This window comes from Heptranchias perlo, chromosome 11 (assembly GCF_035084215.1).
Source record: "Heptranchias perlo isolate sHepPer1 chromosome 11, sHepPer1.hap1, whole genome shotgun sequence".
NCBI lineage: Eukaryota > Metazoa > Chordata > Chondrichthyes > Hexanchiformes > Hexanchidae > Heptranchias > Heptranchias perlo.
This window is the reverse complement of record NC_090335.1, coordinates 39,610,845-39,632,971: the sequence shown is the minus strand read 5'-3', so window position 1 is coordinate 39,632,971 and position 22,127 is coordinate 39,610,845. Positions and strand designations below refer to the sequence as shown.

At 42.7% G+C, this 22,127-nt stretch overlaps 1 protein-coding gene across 1 annotated transcript in view; it reads left to right on the top strand.

The window, feature by feature from the left end:
- The window catches only part of si:ch211-214p13.7 (uncharacterized), a 50,642-nt gene that overhangs the window by 1,026 nt on the left and 27,489 nt on the right, over positions 1-22,127 (top strand). The gene's annotated exons all lie outside the window — the stretch shown is intronic.

Sequence of the window (22,127 nt, the reverse complement as noted above, 5' to 3'; positions counted from 1 at the left end):
AGACTAACAAGGTGAGCGTGACATTAGAAGAAGTTAGCAAAAAAAAATACAAGACGTTTAAGATAGATAGTGGGGAAATAATTGATAAACTAATCAAACTTAGAGGATAAAACCCCTGGTCTGAAGAATTGCATCCACGCATATTAAAAGAAGTTAGGGAAGAGCTAGCAGAGGCTCTATTACATATATATAAAAGTTCATTAGAAAAGTGCCAGAGGACTGGCGGACAGCTAATGTGATTCCTATATTTAAAAAGGGAGATAGAACAAGTCCAGGGAACTATAGACCAGTTAGCTTAACGTCGGTGATAGGAAAGTTAATGGAATCCTTGCTCAAAGATGTAATAGAAAAACATCTAGAAAACAAAAATATAATAGTCAGCACAGATTTCAGAAGAGAAAGTTATGCTTGACCAACCTTATTGAATTCTTTGTAGAAGTAACAGAAAGGGTAGACAAGGGTAATGTAGTAGATGTAATATATTTGGATTTTCAAAAGGCCTTCGATAAGGTACCACACAGTAGACTCATGACTAAGGTCAGAGCATGTGGAGTCAGGGGACAGGTAACAGAATGGATGGCAAGCTGGCTACAAAACAGAAAACAGAGTAGGGGTTAAAGGTAACTACTCAAAGTGACAAAAGGTGGGACGTGGTGTTCCACACAGCGATCGGTGCTGGGACCACTGTTGTTCACAATTTACATTAACGATTTGGATTTGGGAATCAGAAGTACAATTTCAAAATTTGCAGATGACACCAAATTAATAGAGTAAGAATGTGTCAAAATGCAAGAAGACATTAATAAACTTGCAGGATGGGTGTATAATTGGCAAATGAATTTCAATATAGATAAGTGTGAGGTGGAGCATTTTGGTATGAAAAATAAGGAGGTCACATATTGCTTGGTTAATAAGCCTAAGTTGGGTAGAGGAGCAAAGGGGTCTTGGGGCACAGGTACACAAATCATTAAAAGTAGCGACGGAAGTTAATAAGGCCATTAAAAAAGACAAACCTAATTTCTAGAGGACTAGAATTGAAAAGCAGGGAAGTTATGTTTAACTTGCATAGAACCTTGGTTAGACCACACTTGGAGTACTGTGCACAGTTCTGGTCTCCATATTATAAAAAGAATTATAGAGGCATTGGAGAAGGCACAAAAATTATTCACAAGCATGATACCAAAACTGAGAGGATCAACGTATCAGGAAAGGTTAAACAGGCTGGGGCTCTTTTCTCTCGAAAAGAGAAGGCTGAGGGGTGACCTGATAGAGGCCTTTAAGATAATGAAAGGGTTTGGTAGGGTGGAGGTAGAGAAGATGTTTCCACTTGTGGGCGAATCCAAAACCAGAGGTCATAAGTATAAGATAGTCACTAATAAATCCAATAGGGAATTCAGGAGAAACTTCTTTACCCAAAGAGTGGTAAGAACGTGGAATGCACTACCACACAAGGAGTAGTTGAGGCAAACAGCAAAGATGCATTTAAGGGGAAGCTAAATAAGCACACAAGGGAGAAAGGAATAGAAAGATATGGTGATACGGTTAGATGAAGTAGGGTGGCAGGAGGCTCGTGTGGAGCATAAATGCTGGCGCAGACCAGTTGGGCCGAATGGCCTGTTTCTGTGCTGTATACTCTATGTAATACTGACGGTTATGCCAGGCTTGTACCTGATGGTACCCTCCAGCACTGAACCTGCTACAACTTGCCAGGACAGTGGGAGGGCAACTGATTTACATGAGGCATGTGAGCACTCTCACCACTTTAGACGCACCTCTGGCACCTGCCTGCCACATGCCCTTGGAAACTATGCTGCCAATTTACCTTGGGAAGAGATTGCCTAAGGCAACTGTCTTGTGGCACTGGTGTGATCAGCCCCTTGAGAAAGGGGGTTGGCTTTGTTAAAAAAAAAAAATTCTTTGGGGCTCCAGGTCGCTTGGACCAGTGCAGCCCACATGCATCCTTGTGGAGGCTGGTATGCCTGACCTCACTTAGCTTACCAGTTGCCACTACTATGCAGAGGCTCTGCCCCCCGCCTGTCATTTGCCTTGTAAGAACAGAAGTTCTAGCCCTTTCACGTCAAAAAGGAAACCCCTAGACATAGTGGGAACCTGACGTTACTGAGTCCTTACCATTTCCTTGGGAGTTCCGCTGATCTCCTGATAGAGTTGGAATCATAGAATCTCACAGCTCAGAAGGAGGCTATTCAGTCCGTTGTGCCTGTGCCGACTCTTTGAAAGACCTGTTCAATTTAGTCCCATAACCATGCAAATTAATCATCTTCAAGTACATGTCCAATTGCCTTTTGAAAGTTCCTATGGAATCTGATTCCACCACCCTTTCAGGTAGTGAAATCCAGATCTTAAAAACCCTCTGTTTTAAAAAAAAATTCTCCTCATTTCCCCTCTAGTTCTTTTGCCAATTATTTTAAACCTATGACCTCTGGTTACCAACCCACTTGCCAGAGGAAACCGTTTCTCCCTACTTGCTCTATCAAAACCCCTCATAATTTTGAATACCTCTATTAGGTCTCCTCTTAACCTTCTTTGCTCTAAGGAGAACAATCCCAGCTTCTCCAATCTTTCCACATAACTGAAGTCTCTCATCCCTAGTATCAACTTGGTAAAAACCTGGTAAACCTCCTCTACACCCTCTCCAAGGCCTTGACATTCTACCTAAAGTGTGGTGCCCAGAATTGTACACAATACTCCAGCTAACCGGTGATTTGTAAAGGTTTAGCATGACTTCCTTGTTTTTGTATTCAATGCCCCTATTTACAAAGCCAAGTATCCCATATGCTTTCTTAACCACATTATCAATATGCCCTGCCACCTTCAAAGATTTATGTTTATGCACCCCCAGGCCCCTCCGCTCTTGCACCCCCCCTCAAAATAGTACCATTTAGATTATACTGCCTCTGCATGCTGTTCCTCTCAAAGTGCATCGCTTCACACTTATCCGCATTAAATTGCATCTGCCATGTGTCTGCCCATTTTACCAGTCTGTCTAAGTCCTCCTGAAGTCTGCTACTATCCTGTTCACTAATTACTACGTTGCCAAGTTTTGTATCATCCACAAACTTTGAAATTGTACTCCCTATACCCAAGTCCAGGTCATTTATATACAACAAGAAAAGCAAGGGTCCCAATACCAACCCCTGGGGACCCCACTGCATACTTCTCTCCAGTCAGTAAAACATCCATTCACCACTACTCTCTGCCTCCTATCCCTTAGCCAATTACGTACGCAAGTTACCACCATCCTTTAATACCAAGTGCTTCTATTTTCTGAATAAGTCTGTTATGTCAAATGTCTTTTGAAAGTCCATATATAAAACGGGAGAGCAACATAACTTCCGAGGAACTTCAGGGCCACAGTCATTTAAAGTAAAGTATGACAATTTGTATAAATTTTAGTAACATTCAGGGAAAAATTTCAGAAATGTTGCTTCATATATTTAACCTTCATATGCTCCTCATTTTTATTGCAATAACAAGGAAAGGCATACGCTGATAGAGACAATGTGCAATTTGATTTTTGCAATATGGAAATTTCAGGCTAATGAAATGAATGCCTCATAAAAGCACACCAATTTTTTTCAGTCCCAAACCACCAAGCTTGTTGAAAATGTTGTATGGCACACACTGTGTATTCTCCAGCTTGCTTACCTTATTTTAAATTACTTTATATAAATTAAAATTAGCTTGATCATCAAGAAGTATCTGGTGACTTAGGAGAATAGCAGGGAGAATAAATTATGGACCCATATTGTATTTTGTGTGAATTTGAGAATATGAAACTAACTAACTATAGGGGAAACTGATGCACAAGAAGTGCTATGTTTAAATTTTTTTCCAGAGTTACTGTTGATGCGCTCCAATAAAAAATATAACCAAATTACATTTTTGAAACTGATTTTAAGCATACAATGCATCAAATTGTTCTTGAATTTTGTGCTTTCCTCTAATTTTACTTTATGGCATTCAGCATTGGAAATTCAGAGCAAATTGTTTTTGCAGATGTTACACAAAGGAAAATATTTGTCTGCCATCAGACAAAATTGAATTGTGTATTTGGAAAGCTGACAAAGTCTTACGTACTTAAAATGTTAGCAGGGATAAGTAGTTGATATAATCAGTGATCCAAAGCTATCGTCACACTTCCCCTGTATTTTCTTGATGTTTTTGTCTGTGTACCCAGATGGATAAGAACACACCAGGAAACTCATACAGAAACTGTTTTGATCCAAAATTAGAATGTAGCAATTATAGCTTGTGTTTTACCCTTATTGATTTCTCTCTTTTCTGCCTTTGTTCCTCTTGCTCTCTGTTTTTCTTGTTCAGTCTCTATCCAGTGTGTCTCTCTGCCTTGCTCCCTCAAGTTAACCTAATTATATTAATATATTGGTGTACTGTGAGAGACTGAACATTAGATTACACCACAGTACAGCACAATAAAATTTTGCATGGAAACATTTTGATTGCATTCATCCTGAATATACCAGGTTGTGCAATTAATCTCTGGTGTCTTATGCTGTTAGGAACTAAGAAAATAAAACACGAGAGAATGACATCTCGGTGGTAGTAGTAGTAGTAGTATGCTGTAAGATGGTAGTAAAGAAAGCCGACTCTACATACAAATTGTTTGTAGTCCTGTGAAATCAAGCCCTGCTCTGGCTCTTTGTTGTCCTGATTCCACTGACTGCATCTACACATCTCAGCTTTTAAAATGGTTGCTGAGAATCTTTTGAGAATATTTTCTTATGGTGCATTTATACTACAACAACAACTTGCATTTATATAGCACCTTTTAACAAAGGAAAACGTCCCAAGGCGCTTCACAGGAGTGTATTCAGACAAAAGTTGACACCGTACCAAAGAAGGAAATATCAGCATTGGTGTGAAGAAGTTAGTAGGCTTCAGCAGACATTTACAAATCATATGGTAAAATTTGTAGTGCAAAATCCTATAGATTATCAGGGCTTGCAGGTATCTGTAATTGCAAAAGGATTCCCATTAAATGCAGGCATGCCCTTGGATTTGGAAAAGTTGTATATACTTAAGGTGCATTGTACCAATGATGTCAGCACACACATTGCATGTTGTATGTGTCAAGCTAATATTATACATATGATGCATGTGCATCTCTGGGCACAATTTTTTGTCAGGAAATCGCAGAAGTCAGCTGTGTGTGTGTGGGTTGGGAAGTTGCGGCATGGATCAAATTACAGAACACAACTCAGCTCCAAAATAATCACAAGCAGTTTCTCATATTTTCAGCAATGGCACTGTGAAATAGTGTCTGGGCAATAGTGATAAGTTTGAGGTTGGCAATGTATTTAAGATATGCTGCAGTGGAGTTACGTTATGTATCATGCTTGAAATTTAGTGCCTTTTTTTAGTCTAGTCCCTTGCTTGTTTTCTTGAGTTTTAGGGAACTTCCAAATAAATACTGATTTTCTCCAAATTTATCTCTTTTTTGGGTCCAGTTTTCCCCTCTAATTCTCTCCTGTGATGCCACAAATAGAACCTGAAAATTGCAGGTTTTTAAATTGGCAGTGAAAACTGACTTTATTGATCCTTACTCATACTCCATCATCATGCAACAGCTGCATCAGTTGATGTAAACAGATATTGCACTTTGTACCACTGAGTAAGAGAGAAGTTCCACAAAAATGTGAATCCAAATTCTAGTCTAAATCGTAGGTCTAAGTAATTCAGTTTCAAGTAGCCCATTTTCACCTGATTTAAAAACTATCTGTATGTAAGTTCACTGTCACTTTAAGTTGTCACTGCTTCTAAAGTTCTGGATTGAGTGTTAAAACATTATCCACCATAAAGTTTAGGATCACAGAAAGCAGTTTACATTTATTTTTTTTAAATTCTCAGTCACCGATCAAGTTCTAGCACAGTAAGATCTGCATCCTCCATTAAAATGGCAAATTTGTGTATCTCTTTTAAAACTGCTTCATTCTTCACCTACATATTGAATTGGACTGCTTTACTGATCCACTTACAGTAAAATTGACCTCAGAGCAATACTCTACATGAAAACAAGCATTTGGCATTTTTTCCCCATTTTGTTTGCAAGCACATGATACAGTGATGTAAATCATGCTATTGAATTGGAACACATCATTGTGTTACATGCCACGATAGCACCGTGATGAAAATGTTTTGTTTCCTTTCCACTCTCTTCCCCCAAAAAAATGCCTAAATCAAACATTTTTCCATGAAAACAGTAGTCTTTTAAACCTGTTTAAAGGTGCGGATTTTATATCGAAGTACAGAATAGCTGCTGTAAGAATTCAAATACAATACGCAAATGCATTAAGTTCCGTGTGACTAATCCGTGTATTTGTATTAATATAATGGTATGGCAGAAACAACATTTTGCTCTTCGGAGTTACTCCTGTCAGCCAAATGTGCACAGCAGTAGGCAGAACCAGCAACGACAATGGGAACTACATGTAGGAAGTTCAAAATATAAGGAAAGAAAGAACTTACATTTATATACCTTTCGTGACCTCAGGATGTCCCAAAGCATTTCAGAGCAAATGAAGTACTTTTGACGTGTTGTCAATGTTGTAATGTAGGGAAACAGTTTATAAAACAAACTGGATTAGCATTACCTCCGTTTCTGTAATGAAAATTTAACAATTCAATTAAAAATAACAAAATTCCTTTTTCTTCTCATTCTCTCTCAGTGGCCTGCGTGCTCCAGATTTCCTGCCTCTGTTCTCCTTCTATTCTTTCAATTATTGTGATCGAGAGTCTTCAACTTATCAGCAGTCAGTTGTTGCTGTTCTGATGTAACAGCTGCTTCTACTCCTACCATTACTAAATTATCTAACAAAATATTAATTTAAACTTGCCCTTCATTTTACTATGTCAGAAATGATTGAAAATCACCAAAAATCAACAGTGACACTATTCTCTAAATTAAGCTGCATGAAGGCAAGTTTTCAAAGCCATTCTTTACTTAGTGGTCAAGTTTTAAAAAAAACTGTGAAAGGGACTGTGAAACCCAGGGAGCATTTTATTGAGTCATTTCAGACCATTACAGCTATTTTTATACTGCACATTTGGCAGTGGTCAATGCTATCTTATGCATTGATGTACAAAAGGCCACTGGCAACAAGGCCATGTGAAGAAGGTGGTTTAGAACTATTCGCACAGTTTGCACATCAACTGAAATGTGAATATAGCAAATGTAAGATCAAGAGAATTTCCGCCTATAGAATGGTTACAGCATGGAAGGAGACCATTCGGCTAGTTCTCTGCAAGAGCAATCCAGTTAGTCCCACTCCCCCGCCCTATCCCTGTAGCCCTGCAAAATTTTTCCCTTCAAGTACTTATCCAATTCCCTTTTGAAAGCCACGATTGAATCTGCCTCCACCACCTCCTCGGGCAGTGCATTCCAGATCATAACCACTCGCTGCATAAAAAAGATTTTTCTCATGTCGCCTTTGGTTCTTTTGCCAGTCACCTTAAATCTATGTCCTCTGGTTCTTGACCCTTCCACCAATGGGAACAGTTTCTCTCTATCCACTCTGTCTAGACCCTTCATGATTTTGAATACCTCTATCAAACCTCCTCTCAACCTTCTCTGCTCTAAGGAGAACAACCCCTGCTTCTCCAGCCTATCCATGTAACTGAAGTCCCTCATCCTCAATCATTCTAATAAATCTCTTCTGCACCCTCTCTAATGCCTTCACATTCTTCCTAAAGTGCGGTGCCCAGAATTGGACACAATACTCCAGTTGCGGCCGAACCAGTGTTTTATAAAAGTTCATCATAACCTCCTTGCTTTTGTACTCAATGTGGCTGATTTTCAGATGGCCGAGCGGGTGCGTTGGGGGCGGGGGGGCTCCGAAAATGGCGGAATCCCGGAGCGGGTTCGGAGCCCGGCTCCAACCCGCTCACTTCCAGGATCACCAATGACGCGCTTGGATGCACGCGCAGCTCACACGTGCGGGACTCCCACCGGCAATTAAAGCCTGCGGGATGATAATTTAGATACTTATTTAGCTAGATGAAGTACTTGACAGACCTCATTCAGTGGCGATTTTGGCAGGGGTGTAATTTTGAAGGATCCTCAGCGTGTTTCCCGTGCTGTGGGAAACACTCCCTGTTGGAGCAGACATGTTTCAGCCAGCAGCCAGTGGGAGATGCAAAGGATTTTTTGACAGTTGGGGAGAAAACCTCATTTATTGCAGCAGGGCACTCTGTCACTTCAGACAAAGTTTTGGCTGCAACACCTTTGTCTTTCTACTCAAAATTATTAATTTATACCCTAAACTTTGCTGTGCAAACACATTTACCTACATTGCGGACCCCCTCAAACTCACACCGTCAGGATGGGGGGGTGCCATAGCTGCATTCATCACTTCATCCGAGGATGAGCAAGATCAGCAGCCTCGCCAGGCACGCCATCCACCTCCGCTACATGGAGCTCCACGACACAGTGCTGCGCCACAGGCACCTGCACAAAATAGTCGTGCAACTACACATACACCCACTGTAGGGTGATCCTATGGGTGGCATCAAGTATGGGTGTTCATGGTGAACCTCATGAAAGGGACTTATTACACAAGCTAGTCAAGAAAGGCCAAGATGTGGCAGTAGTGGTGACAATAATATTTAATGTGCCATTAACAAAAATCAAATATAAATAAAAAACATGACAAACCGTTAAACACCCTCGTGCATCCCCTTTGTGCTCACAAAACCTTTGCCTTACGCTTACGACTACTCCTACGTGGTGCATCCCCTGTGGCTGCAGCAGAGGTAGTGGCAGGTCGCTCTTGGTCATGCCCTGACCGATTAGATGCTTTGGGCCTACGCCCTCTGGGTTTCGGTACCCGTGAGGGCCCAACCAAAGACTGCTCCACCTGCACCTGTGCAGGGGCAGACTTGACCACCTGGAGAGGAGGCAGCATTGCGGGTACTGGTTGAGAGGGAGGTAATGGGTGAGATGTGAGAGCGTCCCCACTTCCATGTCCCCTTTCGCCATCATCCCTCTCCTGGGCCAGGCCCACATCACTCCTACCACCCAGCTGGACAACAGTTTGGAGGACATGTGTGCAGCCTTGTAAGGCCATTGCTAGTGTATCTGCCTGCCTGTTTAAGGCGGCAGAAAGTTGTTCAGCCTGAGTCCGAAGGGCCGTTGTCAGGGCCTCAATGGACTCATTGGTGAGCCGTGCTTGAAGCTCGATGGAGGCTAGTCTCATGTCCCTGTGACAGTATCTGAGATTCCCTCCTGTATTTGTGCCACCATTCCACTCATGCAGGAGTTGGACTCCTCCATCCTCTGTGCGATTGTGGAGAGTGTGCGTGGCACCTGTTCCAGCACCTCACAAATGTGTTGCTACCCTTCGATCATTCTCCTTTTAAAGGATGGCCCCCAGGGTTCAGCATCTGAGTCCAGCTGAGAAGAGCCTGGAGAAGAATGCTCCCACCAATGCAGACTCTCCACAGCTGCCCCTGCCACCAGTGTCTGCTCGTGCTCGTGTGTGGTGACTCACCATGTGCAACCCCAACTAAGTGAGGATGGGGACCTACCAAGGTGTGTGTATTTGCGCTGATGGATGGCTTGCTCAGATATGACGGTGCCCCCTCAGAGCCCGGCAGGTCCTCTGAGGAATTGCCCTCCGCCGTCACTGCAGTCGCTGAAGGCCCTGTAAGAGAACAGAAAGCAATATTAAGCATGATGACAGATGTTGAGGTGCTGAAGGTGGCAAGGCATGTTAACATCATTTGCTATTGTGAGTGGGGGGGGCCACGAGGCCAGTCGCCCCCCCCCTCCCACTGCCATCCTGCCTCCCTGGTAATATTGGGGACTATGTCTCTATTTATGAAGCCCAGTGCACTGTGTATTTTGGTGTCAAAGATGTGTGCCAGTGTCCCAGGCATCAACTCAAATGCATCTGTTTGGGATTTCTAGGTCAGCAATATTCAAATGGACAATACAACTCTACTGTCAAAACAGTACTGGCATTGCACTGACTGTGTAACTGTGACACAGAAACATCCACTTACTTAGTGCCAGGGTAGTCAAGTATCTGCAGTGTGTACAGTATATAGTACTTGTCAATGTTTATAAGGTAGGAAAGTAAATACTGCCTCCTTTGAGAGGTCCTGGTTGCTCCTTTGTCTATAGAGAAGTTATGTATTTTGGATTGGTTTTAGAGAAATATGTCAAACTAAAATGTGTAGATAATGATACAGGAACCTGCAGACTGCAACTACAGGATGTGTGATGCTTCAGGCTCAAACAGCTAGTAACCACTGCACATTCAGTTATTGTGCCTACTTTTTAAATGTGGAAAGTTCTGCAGCATGTGGTTACTCTCAAAACAGTCGTAGTAATCGCAGCAATCATTTTTATTTTTCCTTACCGAAGGACATGGGCTGGGAAAAGTACAAGTGAAGGCCACTCTGAAAAGAATAGTGGGCCAGGGAAAGGGAGACAGCAGGAATTCATAGATCTCTTTTAATGGAGGGAGAGGTTTAGAGAGATAAAGTCCCTCCAAGGACTTTGGAGAGAAAAGGGAGGTCAGAGATGGGTTAGTAGTTTGCAAGGACAGAGAGGGGTCAAGGGTAGGTTTTTTGAGGAGGGGGTATTAACAATGATCTTGAAAGGGAGGTAGACAATACTTAAGGAGAGGGGACCATTTACTATGTTAGTTAGCATGGGGCGAGGGAGGGCAGGTTGGCGGTCAGTAGTTTTGTGGGAATGGGGTCAAGAGAGCATGAGGTGGTTTTCATGGATGAGATGAACTCAGGAAGGGCATGACAGGAGATAGGAGAGAAATCATAGAAAGATGAAGGATAGGTAAGGGCATGTGGGAACTATGGGGGAAGTTTGGCTTGCTAGGAAGTGGTGGTGGTGGAGGGGGGGGGGGATTTTCAATAGAGGCAGCTGAATGGATAATCTAAATCTTAGTGGCATATGTCCATGAGCTCCTTGCACTTGTTGTTGAAAGTGAGGGAGGAGGGGGTAGGGGAGAGGGATTGAAAGGATATGGTTGATTGTAAAGAGAAAGAGCCGGGGGTTATCTTTGCATTCCAGGATGATTGTGGAGTAGCGAGCAGTTTTGGCAGAGGAGAGCAAGGCCTGATAGTGCTTGATGTGGTCCAGCCAGACCTGGTGATGGATGGTTGAACCAGTTGTACGCCAGATACCTTTGTCTGCGACCTTGGACTTCAGGAGGCGAAGGTGGAGACCATAATGGGGGAACGACCATGGTGGGAAAGAGTAAGGGTTTTACTGCATTCAAGGGCATCAAAAGCAGAGCTGAGGGAGTGATTAATTGACGGTTGCAGATCTATTGTGGTGAATGGAGGGCCAAAGGCTAGACAGCTGGGAGCTTAGAAGTGCAATTGTAAGTAACTTGGGGGAGAGATTCCTCCAGGGGTGGATGCAGAAAGAAGTGGGGTTGGAAGGGGGTAAGAACATAAGAAATAGGAGCAGGAGTAGGCCATACGGCCCCTTGAGCCTGCTCCACCATTCAATAAGATCATGGCTTACCTTCTACCTCAACTCCACTTTCCCGCCTTATCCCCATATCCCTTGATTCTCTTAGTGTCCAAATATCCATCGATCTTAGTCTTGAATATGCTCAACGACTGAGCATCCAAGGCCCTCTGAGGTAAAAAATTCCAAAGATTCACCACCCTCTGAGTGAAGAAATTTTTCTCATCACGGTCCTAAATGGCCGACCCCATATCCTGAGACTATGGCCTCAAGTTCTAGACTCTCCAGCCAGGGGAAACAGCCTCTCAGCATCTACCCTGTCAAGCCCTCTAAGAATTTTATACTTTTCAATGAGATCGCTGCTCATTCTTCTAAACTCAAGATAATATAGGCCCATTCTACTCGATCTCTCCTCATAGGACAACCCTTTCATCCCAGAAATAAATCTAGTGAACCTTTGTTGCACCTCCTCTAAGGCAAGTATATCCTTCCTTAGGTAAGGAGGCCAAAACTGTACGAAGTACTCCAGGTGTGGTCTCACCCAAGCCCTGTACAATTGCAGCAAGACTTCCTTATTCTTATACCCCCACCCCCTTGCAATAAAGCCTAACATATCATTTGCCTTCCTAATTGCTTGCTGTACCTGCATGTTGACTTTCTGTGATTCATGTACAAGGACACTCAAATCCCTCTGACTACCAACATTTCTTAGTCTCTCACCTTTTAAAAAATATTCTGCTTTTCTATTCTTCCTACCAAAGTGGATAATTTCACATTTCCCCACATTATACTTCATCTTCCACCTTCTCGCCCACTCACTTAATCCATTCGCAGCCTCTTTTCGCCCTCCTCACAACTTACTTACCCTCCTAGCTTTGCATCGTCAGTAAACTTGGATAGATTACATTCGGTTCCCTGATCTGAGTCATTGATATGGTTTGTAAACAGTTGAGGCCCCAGCACTGATCCTTGCGGCACCTCACTAGTTTCAACCTGCCAACCCAAAAATGACCTGTTTATTCCTACTCTGTTTTCTGTCTGTTAACCAATCCTCTATCCATGCTAATATATTATCCCCAATCCCATGAGCCTTAATCTTGTGTAACAACCTCTTGTGTGGCACCTTATCGAATGCCTTTTGAAAATCCAAATATATTACATCCACTCTAGTTACATCCTCAAATTACTCTAATAGATTTGTCAAACACAATTTCCCTTTCATAAAACTGTGTTGACTCTACCTTATCATATGATTTTCTAAGTACCCTGTTACTATGTCCTTAATAGGTTCTAGCATTTTCCCTACTACTGATGTCAGGCTAACTGGCCTGTAGCTCCCTGTTTTCTCTCTCCCTCCTTTCTTGAATACTTTTGCTACTTTCCAATCCACGGAGACCATTCTAGAATCTAGGGAATTCTGGAAGATCAAAACCAATGCATCCACTATCTCCATAGCCACTTCTTTTAAAGCACTAGGACGTAGGTCATCAGGTCCAAGGGATTTGTTGGCTTAATTTCTCCAGTACTTTTTCTTTACTAATCTTAATTGCTTTAAGTTCCTCACTCTCATTAGACCCTTGGTTCCCCACTATTTCCGGTATTTTTTTGTGTCTTATACTGTGAAGGCAGATACAAAATATTTGTTTAATGTAGGGGCTTGAATGTTGCATCAAAGTGATCAAAGATGGCCTTGACTGTGCTCGCGATGATAGGAGTACAGAGGCCATTTGAGATGACAAGGTTATGGGGATGGCCGGGAATATGGGTAGGAGAATTTTTATGGAGGAAGAGATTAAGGGATGACAAGAGGGCAGTGTAATCAGGAGAGAGGGTAAGCTGAGTTGAGATGGAGATTGAAATCGCGGAGGATGAGGAGTCACTCTGCAGAGGCAAAGGGAGGAAAGGAGTGAGGATTTCTCAGTGTGAAACTTAGGATGCAGTTTGGGAGGACAGTAGAAAGCAAGGATTTGAGAGAGATGAACTTGGTGGAACAAGTTGAAGTGCTTGAAGGAGGAGAATGTGCCAGAGGAGTAGGGGAAAAGAGACCCAGGTGTGATTTGATGATGACGACCACACCATCGCTATGGCAGTTTGGGCAGAGCAGGTGGTGGGAAGTATAGCCAGGCAGGGTGGCTTCAGTAAGGGGAAAGGTGTTGACACCCATAAGCCAAGCTTTTGTCAAAGCCATAATGTCAGTGCAATTATCCACAATAAGGTTGTGAATATCAAGGACCCTGTTTAAGTGAATGGATATTCTGGAGGAAAATGCAGAGGCGAGCGGTGATTGTTGGCAGAGTCAAAGAAGGGAGGGTGGGTGGGATGAGCCGGATGGGAAGGAGGTGGGCGTGCTGGTTGGGAAGGTCGGTGAAAGATGGTGGGGCATTTTGGATTGCTGCTCCTAAGGAGGCAGTGATGGGTGACTCGATGGGTCCTTTGGAGAACACAGAGAGAGACACAGCTTCCCTCTGGGCTTATCGAGGAGGGAGTCAAGCCTGGGATGATGGGAGAGTAGGAAGGCAGAGGAATAGCGAAGGCTTGGAATAGGGATTGGGGGGGGGGGAAGCAAATGAAAGGTAGCATGACAGGAAGGGGAGGAGACAGGAGAGCAGGGCCCTAGGGGGTCAAGGGAAGGGAAGGGAAGAGAAGAGAAAAGGGAAATAGAAGTTATAGGCTCGGGTCCGGAGCGGCAGCCAAAATAAGCAGTCAAATAGACACAGGGAGTTCAGATTACGTTGGCACAGCTAAGTTACGTTGCGACATTTGACTGTATTTGTGATATTCGATCTTGAACTTTTTAAAGAGTATTTTGAAGGTTATGGATGTGGAGATTTTATTGAGTTCAATATTATCCCAACAATCAAGCATTAAAATTTGAAAACCAAGAAAGATTAGAGTGGGGGAATGGGAGAGAGTGCGAAAACGCCTTAAAGCATTTTTTGCACAAAAAAAAAGTCCCAGGCTTGACTCCCTCCTGGATAAGCCCACAGTTTCCCTCTGTGCTCTTTCGGTGTTCTCCAAAGGGCCCATCGAGTCATCCATCACTGCCTCCTTACGAGCAGCAACCTCACATGCCCCATCATCTCTCACAGACCTTCCCACCCAGCACGCCAACCTCCTTCCCCTTCCTGCTCATCCTACCCGCTGCTGCCCTCTTGGACTCTGCCAACAATCACCCGCTCTTCTCTGCATTTCCCTCCATAATGCCCATCATTGTTGCTGCAAAAATGCCCAAATGCTGTTGCTGCAAAAATTAAGTACTAGCATTGTGTCACCTGGTTAGGGCTGTGGTTTTAGTTTGCTTGCAGTTCAGCCCAAGTAATTCACTGAGAGGGGATTCTGCACAAATGGTACCCCGCAGTTGCATGTGCAGCTGATGTTATCAGGTGCAGCATATTCATGATGTTTCAGATAAGTTTACCAACACAGTAGGGGATTGTTTAACTGCATCATTTACTGGTCTGAATCAGGCATTGTGAGGAAAAGGACATTTTTAGCTATGTTTAAAATAAAGCATTTTAAGCCTAGTAAGCCAAAGAAGTTTTTCTGCCTAATATTCCTACGTCAATTTTATTGCAGTATGTAGGATGCTGTAAGTAGAAAATGTGTTGTCAAAATTGACAGGAGTAGATGCAATAAAGTAATTGCTGGCTTTGCTTAAATGTTACAAAAAATCATTTTGACACCAACTCATTTTATCTATTTATCTTTTGATTGTATGTTTTCTGATGTACTCAGAGTGTCTGTATCAAACAGCACATGCAGTATAAGGCAGATTAAACTCCTTCCACTCTTCAGAGCACCAACGATGTGCTATGGACCTAATCTTGGAAGATTATCTCCTATCGCGGTGTGAATTTTCAGTATCTCACACCATTCAGTCTTTGGGCCTGTCTGAGTGAGAAATCCCAAATCAGTGCCAATTATGAGCAGTTTTATGTTGCTCTCTCCTCAACTGCCAATTCCTGGCAGGTAAACTTCTAAAACTAATTTTACTTCACTTTATTGAAGCCAGCAAAGGAGACAAAAAATCCATCCCAACAGTCTGTGCAGGATTAAGAACTAAGTCTACATGTCATTTATTTTCCTTGATAGCATCAGATTTCTGTCTTAATAGATTTCTGTATTTCTCTTTTTTTAGTTAACTTATTAGCTATATACTGATTAAAAAAAAAACATTTATTGCAATGGTATCATAGTGTTGATTACCCAAAGCAAAACAATCTTTTAAAAGTTAGCAGAGCTTGTGAATATTACCAAAAGTCGTTCACACCTAAAGGTTTCAAAACCGCTGCTATAGGTGAAAGGTAAATTACTAGTACGTCTGCTGTGTCATTACTTATGGGGCTGGGATGAAGCCAGGCTATGGGTCTGGTGGGGCGAGAGGGAAAGACAGATTCTGAATGGAGCTGCAGGCTGGGCCCCAGGTCAGTCAGTATCTGGGGGCCTAGGCCTGGGTGTGGGTATAAGGCTGCAGGTATGGATGGAGGCTTAGGCGGAAGCTGTGCGTTGGGCCTGACGTGGCTGAGTGTGGAGGTAGAGAGCCTGGGGAAAGGCTACTGTTCAGGGCAGAGGCTCTGTTATTGGTGCACCCTAATATGGTAACACAGAAAATCTCAAGGCCAGAAAAGACCATAGGAGCATCTAATAGCCCTTTTTGCTGCCATAGCTGTTGTAACTGATGGTGCAATGATGTTTTTCTTAACATCTCTCAATGATTGATGTATGTAAAGAATCTTACAACACCAGGTTATAGTCCAACAATTTTATTTGAAAATCACAAGCTTTCGGAGATTATCTCCTTCGTCAGGTGAGCGAGAGAAGGAGATAATCTCCGAAAGCTTGTGATTTTCAAATAAAATTGTTGGACTATAACCTGGTGTTGTAAGATTCTTTACATTTGTCAACCCCAGTCCATCACCGGCATCTCCACATCATCTCTCAATGATGTTTCATTCAGAATGGGAGTAAGCTGTGAGAAGGGCACAGTCAGCATAACTGGTAATTATTGTTGAGAAAGTAGGGGATTTTTGGGAGGACTGCAGGGGCAGCAACCACATCCCATTTATTAGCTCAACTCTCGCCGATGATTAAGGCTAGGTCGGGAATGGCATCGACCAGGGTTTGCAAACATTTTAGCCAATCACTTAGAAAACTGTCAGCTCTTCACTTTTCACAGCTGGATTTACTACATTTTTGTCATTTTTACCAGTTAGACAACAGTTAACTGCTTCAGAAATGTGACATTCAACTTCGTAGCAGGTGTGCCCTGACTGACCCATTTCCGTTGTTCGTGGTTAGCACAAAACCAGTAGCATTAGACATGACCAACAATATGGTTTACCAACACAACTTTAGAAAAGGATGAGAATATACCCCTATATATGTTTATAAGTTATTGTAGGAGTAAATGACAAAAAAAAAGGGAATGAACCTTGGTTTAGTGGTAGCATGCCTGCCTCCTGAGTTGAAAGGTTATGGGTTCGAGGCCCATTCCAGACAGCCCCGGTGACCAGAGACGAGAGTCCCTGTCACTGAATACTGGGTTAGCATCCAGTGGAGTACTCGCGTCCAATGGGACCTCCCTATCGCATCTAGCTGGTTCTCTGATAGGACGTTGTGAGTCAAGTTAATGACCTGTCCACATAAAAGGGGACTTTGCTATGGAAACAGTCCAGAGCATGTTCTACTGGATGAAAAGCAGTGGACGATATGGGTTGCCTCGTGCCACCGAAGAGAAATGACAATAAATATTCTAAAGCTTTTTGTAAGTTGAAGTGGAAATAAGACTATAACATTTATGAAAGCTTATTATAAATCTTTTCTAAACAGTGTTTAGCATTGTGGGTGCACCAAACCACAGTAATGCATTCTCGAAAGCTATAGCATAGTGAGCTCTTGAACTGCATTATGGAATTCTGGGAAACATGTAGGGTTAACACTGAATTCTGGGAAAGCAGGCCCATGAGAAACCAGAACAAATGACTGCCCAACATACATACAGACAGCCACTAAATGGCTGGGGGAAGGGACACTGGCACTAATGAGGAATAAAGCTGCTTCCCAACCAGCCTGAAGGCTATACAGATGAGTCATTGGCCCAGAAATTGCTTAAAAAAGAATGGTGAGCTCAACAGCGCTCACTGTTGTTAGTGGCGAAATTGAGAATTCCTACTCCTGTACCCTGTTCCCTGAAGTGAACTGTGAACCATGCTGGGGAAGATGCCAAGTATTATAAAATATTTTCAAATGGATTAAATATAAAAAATACTTTTAAATTGAGGTAGATGACTATTGCTTCTGATGCAAAAGGAATAGTTATTGCTGAGTTAGAAAATCATTATATTTGCATCTGTGCCATTTTAAAATATTTTAAAATGTTTTTAAATCAAGAAATTAAGGTAAAGAACCAAGGCTAATAATGCAGGACACCATCAGAAAAATGAGAGGAAAGAAGATCAATCAGGGAGTAGTGATTCGCTGATGCTTGGAGCTAGCAGGAAGAAAAGACCGAGGAGCTAAGGGAATGAAATGTTTTGAGTTTCTGCGACTGGTTAAAGTGAGTATGTTGAGAGGAGCCAGAGAGAATATTTGCCACTTGGGCAGAACAAGAGAGGAAAAGTCAATGCTCCTCTGAACATAATAGTATTGCTAGAACAGAGAAAGACAAAGAAGATTGTGACAGGGAGAGAGAAAGATGTTGGAGATGTGAATGAGGGATTACCTTTTCATGACACTTTTTCAGTATGTAATAAATAATATGTTCAAATGTAGGTTAATCAGGCCATTAAAAAAGGCAAATCGAGCACTAGAGGTTTATTTCTAGAGGGAGAGAATTGAAAAGCAGAAAAGTTTTGTTAAACTTGTATAAACCTGCATATGGGATCCTGGGCTTTATAAATAGAGGCATAGAGCACAAAAGCAAAGAAATTATGTTGAACCTTCATAAAACACTGGTTCAGTCACAATTGGAATATCATGTCCAATTCTGGGCACCGCACTTTAGGAAGGATGTGAAGGCCTTAGAGAGGGTGCAGAAAAGATTTACTAGAATGGTTCCAGAAGGTTAGAGAAGGCTAAGAGGAGATTTGATAGAAGTGTTCAAAATCAATAAGCGTTTCTATAAAGTATATAAAGAGAAACTGTTCCCATTGGCGGAAGGGTCAAGAACCAGAGGACACAGATTTAAGGTGATTGGCAAAAGAACCAAAGGCGACATGGGGAAACATTTTTTTACACAGTGAGTAGTTATGATCTGGCATGCGCTGCCTGAAAGGGTGGTGGAAACAGATTCAATCATGGCTTTTAAAAAGGAATTGGATAAAGGCTTGAAGGGGAAAAAAAATAGCAGGACCACGGGAAAGAATGGGGGAGTGGGACAAATTGGATTGCTCTTACAAAGAGCCGGCACGGGCTTGATGGGCCAAATGGCCGCCTTCAGTGCTGTAACCATTCTATGATTCTATCCTTGATTAAACCACACTTGGAGTACTGTGCACAGTTCTGGTCTTTATACTATAGAAAGGATATAGAGGTATTGGAGAGAGTGCAAAAAAGATTCACAAGGATGATACCAGAACTGAGAGGATATCATTATCAGGAAAGGCTGAACAGGCTGGGGCTCTTTTCTCTAGAAAAGAGAAACGCATTTCAGAGCTGGAGCTGCGGGTGGATTCACTGTGGAGCATCCATGATGCTGAGATTACGTGGATAGCACATTCAGTGAGGTGGTCACACTGCAGGTAAAGATTACACAGGCAGAAAGGAAATGGGTGACCGCCAGGCAGAGTAAAAGGACTAGGCGGGTAGAGCAGGAGTTCCCTGGGGCCATCTCCCTCTCAAACAGATATACCGCTTTAGATACTGTTGGGGGAGATGGCTTATCAGGGGAAAGCAGCAAGAGCCAAGTTCATGGCACCACGAGTGGCTCTGCTGCACAGGAGGGGAGGAAGAAAAGTGGCAGGGCTATATTGATAGGGGATTCAATTGTAAGGGGAACAGATAGGTGTTTCTGCAGCCGCAAACGTGACTCCAGGATGGTGTGTTGCCTCCCTGGTGCTAGGGTCAAGGATGTCACTAATCGGCTGCAGGGCATTCTGGAGGGGGAGGGTGAACAGCCAGCAGTCGTGGTCCATATCGGTACCAATGATCTAGGTTTAAAAAAAAAGGGATGAGGTCCTGCAAGGTGAATTTAAGGAGTTAGGAGCAAAATTAAAAAGCAGGACCTCAAAGGTAGTGATCTCAGGATTACTATCAGTGCCACGTGCTAGTGAGTATAGGAACAGGAGAATTGACCAGATGAATGCGTGGCTGCAGGGATGGTGTAGGAGGGAGGGATTTAGATTCCTGGGACATTGGGACCGGTTCTGGGGAAGGTGGGACCTGTACAAGGGGGACGGGTTACACCCGAGCGGGACGGGTTACATCCGAGCAGGACCGGGAACAATGTCCTCGCGGTGGTGTTTGCTAGTACTGTTGGGGATGGTTTAAACAAGAACGGCAGGGGGATGGGAACCTGAGCAGGGAGACAGAGGAGGGGGAAACAAGGATAGAAACAAAAGACAGAAAGGGAAGAAGCAATAGTGGAAAGCAGAGAAAACAAGGGTGAAAAACAAATAGGGTCATAGTGCAAAATAAAATTAAGATGACTTGCAATTTTAAAAAGACAAGTCTAAAGGCATGGTGTCTTAATGCGCGGAGCATTCGCAATAAGGTAGATGAATTAACAGCACAGATAGATATTAACGGTTATGATATAGTTGCGATTATGGAGACATGGCTGCAGGGTGACCAAGGATGGGAACTGAACATCCAGGGGTATTCAATATTTAGGAAGGACAGGCAAAAAGGGAAAGGAGGTGGGGTAGCGTTGTTAGTAAAGTAGGAAATCAATGCAATAGTGAGGAAGGATATTGGCTTGGAAAATCACGTTGTGGAATCTGTATGGGTGGAGCTAAGAAACACCAAGGGGCAGAAAACGTTGGTGGGGGTTGTCTATAGGCCCCCAAACAGTAGTGGGGATGTAGGGGAGGGCATTAAACAGGAAATTAGAGATGCATGCAAGAAGGGTACAACTATAATCATGGGCAACTTTATTCTACATATAGATTGGTCAAACCAAATTAGCAATAATGCTGTGGGCGAGGAATTCCTGGAATTTGTATGTGATGGTTTTCTAGACCAATACGTTGAGGAACCAACTAGAGAACAGGTGATCCTAGACTGGGTATTGTGCAATAAGAAAGGATTAATTAACAATCTTGTTGTGCGGGGTCCCTGAGGGAAGAGCAATCATAACATGATCGAATTCCTCATTAAGATGAATGTAAGGAGTCTTACAACACCAGGTTATAGTCCCAACAGCTTTATTTAAAATCACAAGCTTTCGGAGGCTTCCTCCATCGTCAGGTGATGAAGGAGGAAGCCTCCGAAAGCTTGTGATTTTAAATAAAGCTGTTGGACTATAACCTGGTGTTGTAAGACTCCTTACATTTGTCCACCCCAGTCCATCACCGGCATCTCCACCTCATTAAGATGGAGAGTGAAGTAGTTGAATCCGAAACTAGGATCCTGAATCTAAATAAAGGAAATTATGAAAGTATGAGGTGCGAGTTGGCTATGATCGATTGGGGAGCTTTACTAAAAGGGATGATGGTGGATAGGCAATGGCTAATATTTAAAGAACGTGTGCAGGAATTACAACAATTATTCATTCCTGTCTGGCTCAAAAATAAAACCGGAAAGGTGGCTCAACCGTGGCTTACAAAAGAAATTAGGGATAGTATTAGATTCAAAGAGGAGGCATATAAAATTGCCAGAAAAAGCAGCAAGCCTGAGGATTGGGAGCAGTTCAGAATTCAGCAAAGGAGGACAAAGAGATTGATGAAGAGGGGAAAAATAGAGTATGAGAGTAAACTAGCAGGGAACTTAAAAACTGACTGTAAAAGCTTCTATAAATATGTCAAGAGAAAAAGATTAGTGAAGACAAATGTAGGTCCCTTACAGTCAGAAATTGGGGAAATTATAATGGGGAACAAAGAAATGGCAGAACAATTAAACACATACTTTGGTTCTGTCTTCACAAAGGAGGACACAAATAACCTGCCAGAAATGATAGGGAACCAAGGGTCCAGTGAGAGGGAGGAACTGAAGGAAACCAGTATTATTAAAAAAAAATAGTGCTAGGGAAATTAATGGGGATAAAGGCTGACAAATCCCCAGGGCCTGATAATCTACATCCCAGAGTACTAAAGGAAGTGGCCCTGAAAATATTGGATGCATTGGTGATCATCTTCCAAAATTCCATTGACTCTGGAACAGTTCCTACAGATTGGATGGTGGCAAATGTAACCCCACTATTTAAAAAAAGGAGGGAGAGAAAAAACAGGGAATTACAGACCAGTTAGCCTAACATCAGTAGTGGGGGAAAATGCTAGAGTCTATTATAAAAGATGTGATAACAGAACACTTGGAAGGCATCAACAGGATTGGACAAAGTCAGCATGGGTTTATGAAAGGGAAATCATGCCTAACAAATCTACTGGAGTTTTTTGAGCATGTAACTAGAATAATAGATATGGGAGAACCAGTGGATGTGGTGTACTTGGATTTTCAGAAGGCTTTTGATAAGGTCCCACACAAGAGGTTAGTGTGC